Source organism: Carex rostrata, chromosome 5 (genome assembly GCF_964058835.1).
Source record: "Carex rostrata chromosome 5, lpCarRost1.2, whole genome shotgun sequence".
Classification (NCBI taxonomy): domain Eukaryota; kingdom Viridiplantae; phylum Streptophyta; class Magnoliopsida; order Poales; family Cyperaceae; genus Carex; species Carex rostrata.
The window spans coordinates 11,411,045-11,417,044 of NC_135922.1; the positions used below are offsets into that span (position 1 = coordinate 11,411,045).

The window sequence follows — 6,000 nt, forward strand, 5'->3', positions numbered from 1 at the left end:
TTCTAAATCAATTATTAAACACAAAACGAAGCAGAATGACAAACAAATCAATTAAAGAAAAGAGAAATGTCCTTTTAAGTCCTTTTATCTTGATATACCAATGGGCAACCATTCTAGACATAGTTGGTATCATAACAAGCACTTTGAGACTCTAGAAGTCAATATACCCACTGGGACTATGATTGACACTAGTTTTTACCATTATCTACCATGAGGTGTTTGCTTTGAATATATTATAAATGCTTCTTTATCAATTATTTATATATGGTCTGGTTTAGTGCTTGCAACTAATGGCGATTTTAGCCCAGAGAAGGTGTCGGCAGGAGAGAAGAAGAGAAGAAACAATTGATTTTTGTTTAAGTAGCAAGCTTTTTGATGTTTTTTTTTTTTTGATTGAAAAGGCCGAGGCCCAGTTTCATATTACTGAAACAAATAAACAGTTTTACAAACATCCAGCATCACAATATTTGCCTAGAAGGGACACTCCCCTTCTCTACCTCCATTGAACTAAGATTACCTTGCCCTAAACTTAGTATATCTATGGAAACCTCTGAGCTAATAACTTTTTGATGTGTATAGATATCTACCCCAATTTCTGGTTAATTAGTTTCCCGTGTGTAGGAAGGTGCATTACAAGGAAAGTTTATTTCTAATTACAATATTTATATTGAAATTAGTTTCAGTTGAAGAATGTGCTTTAAGAATGGAAGTTGCAAACTTGCAGTGCAAATGTTTTGAGAAAAACTGAGCAAGCATTCAACACAGGAGGGTTGATGTATGCTTGGGCAATTATACTGGTCTGAGACATGCGATTATGCAGTTGTGGCGGTTGCATTGTTAGATAAACACTGTAATAATGGATGAAATTATTGGTGTATTCTGTAATTGCATGACTTGTAATAAGTGCAATACTGACTTTTAAAAGCATCAGTATATTGAGATTCATTTATGCATGGTATCTCATCTTGAATTTCAGCTTGTCTAATTATGCCATATAAATACCCATACTGGTATAACACATTCTACAAACTTTATCAGTTAATTAATAAAGGTATATATATAGTTAAGAGTTTCAGGTGGTCTAACTTGGTCAGATTTTACTGACAGCAAACAAATAGGAGCATTAATTATTTTTCTGATACAGCTATGTGTACTTGTGTAGTATGTATCAGTCCTAAAAATGTATGTCAACACTATGCATACAAGCAGATACCAGAGTTTTTTTTTCTTGTATATACCTTGAATATTCACCAAGCAAGTTTATGTAATTAGATCTCTGATAGAAAGGTTAAAAGAAAATTTTGAAAGAAAATTATTAGTGAAAAAAATCTGGACACAAGCAGGATATGAACATCTCCCTCTCCTCTGTATCATCCAATTCCATCAAATAATATTTGGTGCCTTTTTCAGTCTTGGTGAATGCCAAATGTAACCAGATTATCAAACTTAAATTCTTGCTTTAAAGAATGGACTATATTCACAAACATGCTTCCAGAACTGCATTGGAGAGAGCAGATATATATAATTGTTGAAGAGTGAAACTAAGCATTATTGAATTAATAATTCATGGTTTACTGGTACCAGTATACCCAGAATTGCTACCTAATGAGTACAGCGTCTAATTAGGAGGTTTTTGTTTAGGCCACTATTATATAAGTTACTAATCTAACCATGATCCATGCATGGAGAAGTCTTTAAAGAAAACAAAAATAAAATTGTAGAAAAAATAGAAAAAGTGAATACAAAGTCCTGCCAGTGACAATCCATATTTGCCTCTTGATTACACATATAATTGGTTACACTTGTCAATAGTACACACACAATACACACAAGCACAAATAATACAACAAACTAATTAATTTAAATTATTTATGGACAAATAAATCTACTTTAGATCTAGTTCCTTTTGGAACAAGATTAATATGTCTCAATCAAAAGGGATATATATAATCTGCATTGATAAATTATCTAAAAGATCACATAGTCATGATCATTATCATTTGTATTCGCTCCATCATCTCCATCCGCTCCTTCATCGTCCTCATCATCACCATTAATGGCATCACCATCATCTGATCTCATCACATTATCACCCATAACCATTGACTCAATTATATGCGGTGCATGGCCATTCCCGAATGAATCGACATGATCCTTTAACGACCTCTTGTGCTTGAAGTTCGACCCACAGATGCAAAACCACAATCGACCACAATTTTTCTGATGTGTTTGCCAATCTCCACGCACTGAAAATTTCTTTCCACACCGGCGACAGATGAATTGCCGTGGGCAATGCTTACGCCTATAATGTGTTTGAAGTGTCCGGAAATCCTTGAGTGGTCGTGCACGAGGGTGACTGATGTTACTTTTGCAACCTTCTACCCAACAGTAACATGGCAACTGCATAGGTGGGCATGAATATGTTGTACTAGACTGACCTGGTTGGGTGAGTACTCGTAACGAATCGTAGCTTTGTCGATATTCCGATCCATGACCCCACATATGCATCTGCATGAACAGAAATAACGGTATATAATTGCCTATAGTTCAAAATTTTATATATTGAATATATATGGTCTTGTTGTTCATTTTCTTTTGTTAGGATCTTAGAATGTTTCATAACTAATGAGCAATTATTATTTTTATTTGTGTGGAGTACAGTTATATATATGATATGAGATAAAAAAAGGCCCGTAAAATATTGAATGGAGAATTCTACAACAAAACAACTAAAACAGTAGAAGCAATTTGCGGATTAAAATTACTCAGTAAGCATGAGATTTAATTATAACATGAAGGAAACTTTTTTTCATGGAAGTGCATAATTATATTTAATTTGGAATTCGAAGGATATTTAGGGTTAAACTTAAAATGACTCAGTAAGCATGCACTACCAACGAAAATATCATTGTTCAAGAGCAAGGTTTATATACTAACAAGTCAAATATTTAATGAACACCTGCATATTGTTGAAGCGCTTAAATGTCCTATGACAGACGGTGCAGGAGAACTGAGCGGTGCTGACAAGGATCTCAGCAGGAGACGGTATCCAGTACTTACTTCGGTCATGGCTGCTGCTGCCCGGTGTAACCATCGGTTGCTTCTCGACACCTTTTGAACCTACACCTGGTGGTGCTATGGATAGTGCAATTGTTAGATCCAAGGGCTCGGAGGGAGAGGAAAAGGCCGAAGCTGAGGCTGAAGTAGAGGAAGAATTGCAAAGAGAGGTGTAAGAAAAATTAGGGTTTTGGTTGCCAGGAGGCCAAAGAGTGAGAAGCAGCATGGATTCATCATCTTTTTCTTCATGGTTTTTTCTGAAGTGCATGATTAGATTTAATTTTGGCTTGCAATGATATTTAGGCTTAAAAGTTTGTAAAAGAAGCAAAGAGGGATCCAGATATAGATGTGTTAAGGTTCTTTATATAGAAGTAGAAAGATAAAGACTAAAGAGTGAGGGAGTGCAATGATTTCAATTATCAATTGATTAATGAATATATATAGAGTAGGAGAGGCAAAAGGGCTCAAAAAAAAAAAAAAAAGTAGCAAAATGCATGTGTAGGAGTATGGATTATTGATCATGCGCAGAGACAGTACTGAGAGATATGTGCTACATATTTTTAAGGTTCTTGGCTAGTCCAAGACTGCCACAATCAGGTGGAGCCAGAAATAACTTTAATTAATCAAAGCACTAATATATATATATAGAGAGAGAGAGTGACTAATGTGCATTTGTATGCATATGGCCCGATATGCATACGGTCCAAATTTAAAATTTCAAAATCCAAAACGTCGATCCGAACCGTTCATCTTGTTCTCCATATTAATATGTGCTTGGAGACCAAATTTTATATTTTTCTGAATTTGTTTACTATTTATTAAGCCACCATTGAATCAGCAATTTTCAAAGTAGCTTAATAAATAGTAAAAAAATTTAGAAAAATATAAAATTTGGTCTCCAAGTACATATTAATATGGAGAACAAGATGAATGGTTCGGATCGACATTTTGGATTTTGAAATTTCAAATTTGGACCGTATGCATATCGAGCCATATGCATACGAATGCACATTAGTTTCTTTCTCTCTCTCTCTCTCTCTCTCTATATATATATATATATATATATATACCACTGCCAGGTTTTCAAAAAAAAAAAGAGATTGTCTAATAACAAAATGTTTGTTCCGAGGCTGTGGTGCAACTAATTGGTTTTTCAATTTTCAAAGTTCAAATGATCAATCCAAATCGTTAGATGTGACCTTTATATGAAAATGTAAACCAATTACATTTTGATATTAAAATGTGTTTAGATCTTAATATATAAAGAGAGAGATGAGGGATCCAATTACATCATTTTATGGTGACATATTTTGACACCATACTTTTATACGTCATTTTTGTATTTTTAAAACTATAAACAGTTGATCTGAACCATTCAACATGATTTACATATTAAAGTGTGCTTGGAGACCAAATTTTACATTTTCCAAAAAATATATTACTATTTATTTAGAATTTTTGAAAATCATTGTTTTCAATGGTTCAGAATTATCTGAAAATAACAATTTTGCACACATCTTAATAAATACTAAAGAAGTTCCAAAAACTGTAAAATTTGGTCTCCAAGTACATTTTAATATGGAGATCATGTTCAACGGTTCAAATCGACAATTTAAATTTAAAATCACAAAAATAACTTATAAAAATTTAGTATCAAGATGTATTACTATAAAATAATGTAATTGAATCCATCCTCATATATATATATATATATATGCGCGCGCCCCACTCATCACCATAATTCACTAGCTTGTGTAGAATTTAATTGATTTATATTATGTAATTAAGTAAAAACGTTATTTCAACATCCAAACTACAATTTTGTAATCCGCTTTATTGATCCATATCGGTGCCTATATTTTTGTAATTACCTTCAAATTAATTAGAAGATATTTATTTTGAAGAGTAATTATCTCCATTAATTATTTTTCATTCTTTTTTTCTAAAATTAAAGGTTGAGAAAAAAGTTAAAAGTACCCTCCTTTTGCCATTTCCCTACTTATCCTCTTCATTCACCATGTTTTTTTCTTGAGGAAAAAAAAAAAAAAAAAGGAGAGAGAGAACTCAATCACCGCTAGAGACAAAAATATGTCGGGAAAGAAGTTGATGTGTACTGTTCGAAAATCCATGCGTCCATTTGCGCGGAAATAAATATGGTGCAATCCAAAAATTCCAGCGATACCTGCGATTTCAAATCTATCCGTTCATTTGTTTAGAGATTTGTACATAAAAAATAATTGTTCCTTGAGATTTGTGCATTGTAGAATGTTAAGGGAGGGATTTGAAATTGCAGAGATTGCAGGGATTTTTGGATCGCAGCAAATTTATTTCCCATTTGCGCTACGAGATCATAGTTCGTGGGGTATATATATACGTATATACCTCCCACACGTGAGGTTAAATCTTAACCGTCCGTTATAAATTAACACGAATTTTAAAGAAATCCCGTAAATTTCGAGCAGGACTAATGTCTGATACTATTTAACCTCACAGGATGAGGTATCTGAGAGAATATTCATCTTTACAATTCTTCTCTTGATCAGTTGGTGGCGGTAGATAAAGGAAAAGGAAATAAATTTGCCGTTATTCCTTGGGAATAACAAGTAACCTGTTATTTCGATCCCAATCGGTTAAGATTTATGCATGAAAAAATTATTTATCCCGATCCAAAGGAAAAAGGTTCTAATTAATAATGTCCTTTAAATATTTTAATTTTTACAAAAAATTATACTTTTAATCCTCCTGATAAATTTAAATTACCAATTAAACACTTATTTATGAAGAATAAGTTTTTAATTAGTGACAAAAGGCAACACTTATTTATCAAAAACAATAAGTACTGTGAGATTATGGATTCGAAATCCTGATGTAAAATTCTTTATAGATATTTAATAAAAATTGAAAAACTAGACATTCATCTTTTTAGATAAAAAAAACACTTAT

At 32.7% G+C, this 6,000-nt stretch overlaps 1 pseudogene; it reads right to left on the reverse strand.

Moving 5' to 3' along the window:
• Positions 1 to 1,968: 1,968 nt before the first annotated feature.
• Positions 1,969 to 3,325, reverse strand: LOC144553850 (zinc finger protein WIP6 pseudogene; annotated as a pseudogene).
• Between the last annotated feature and the right edge of the window lie 2,675 nt (positions 3,326 to 6,000).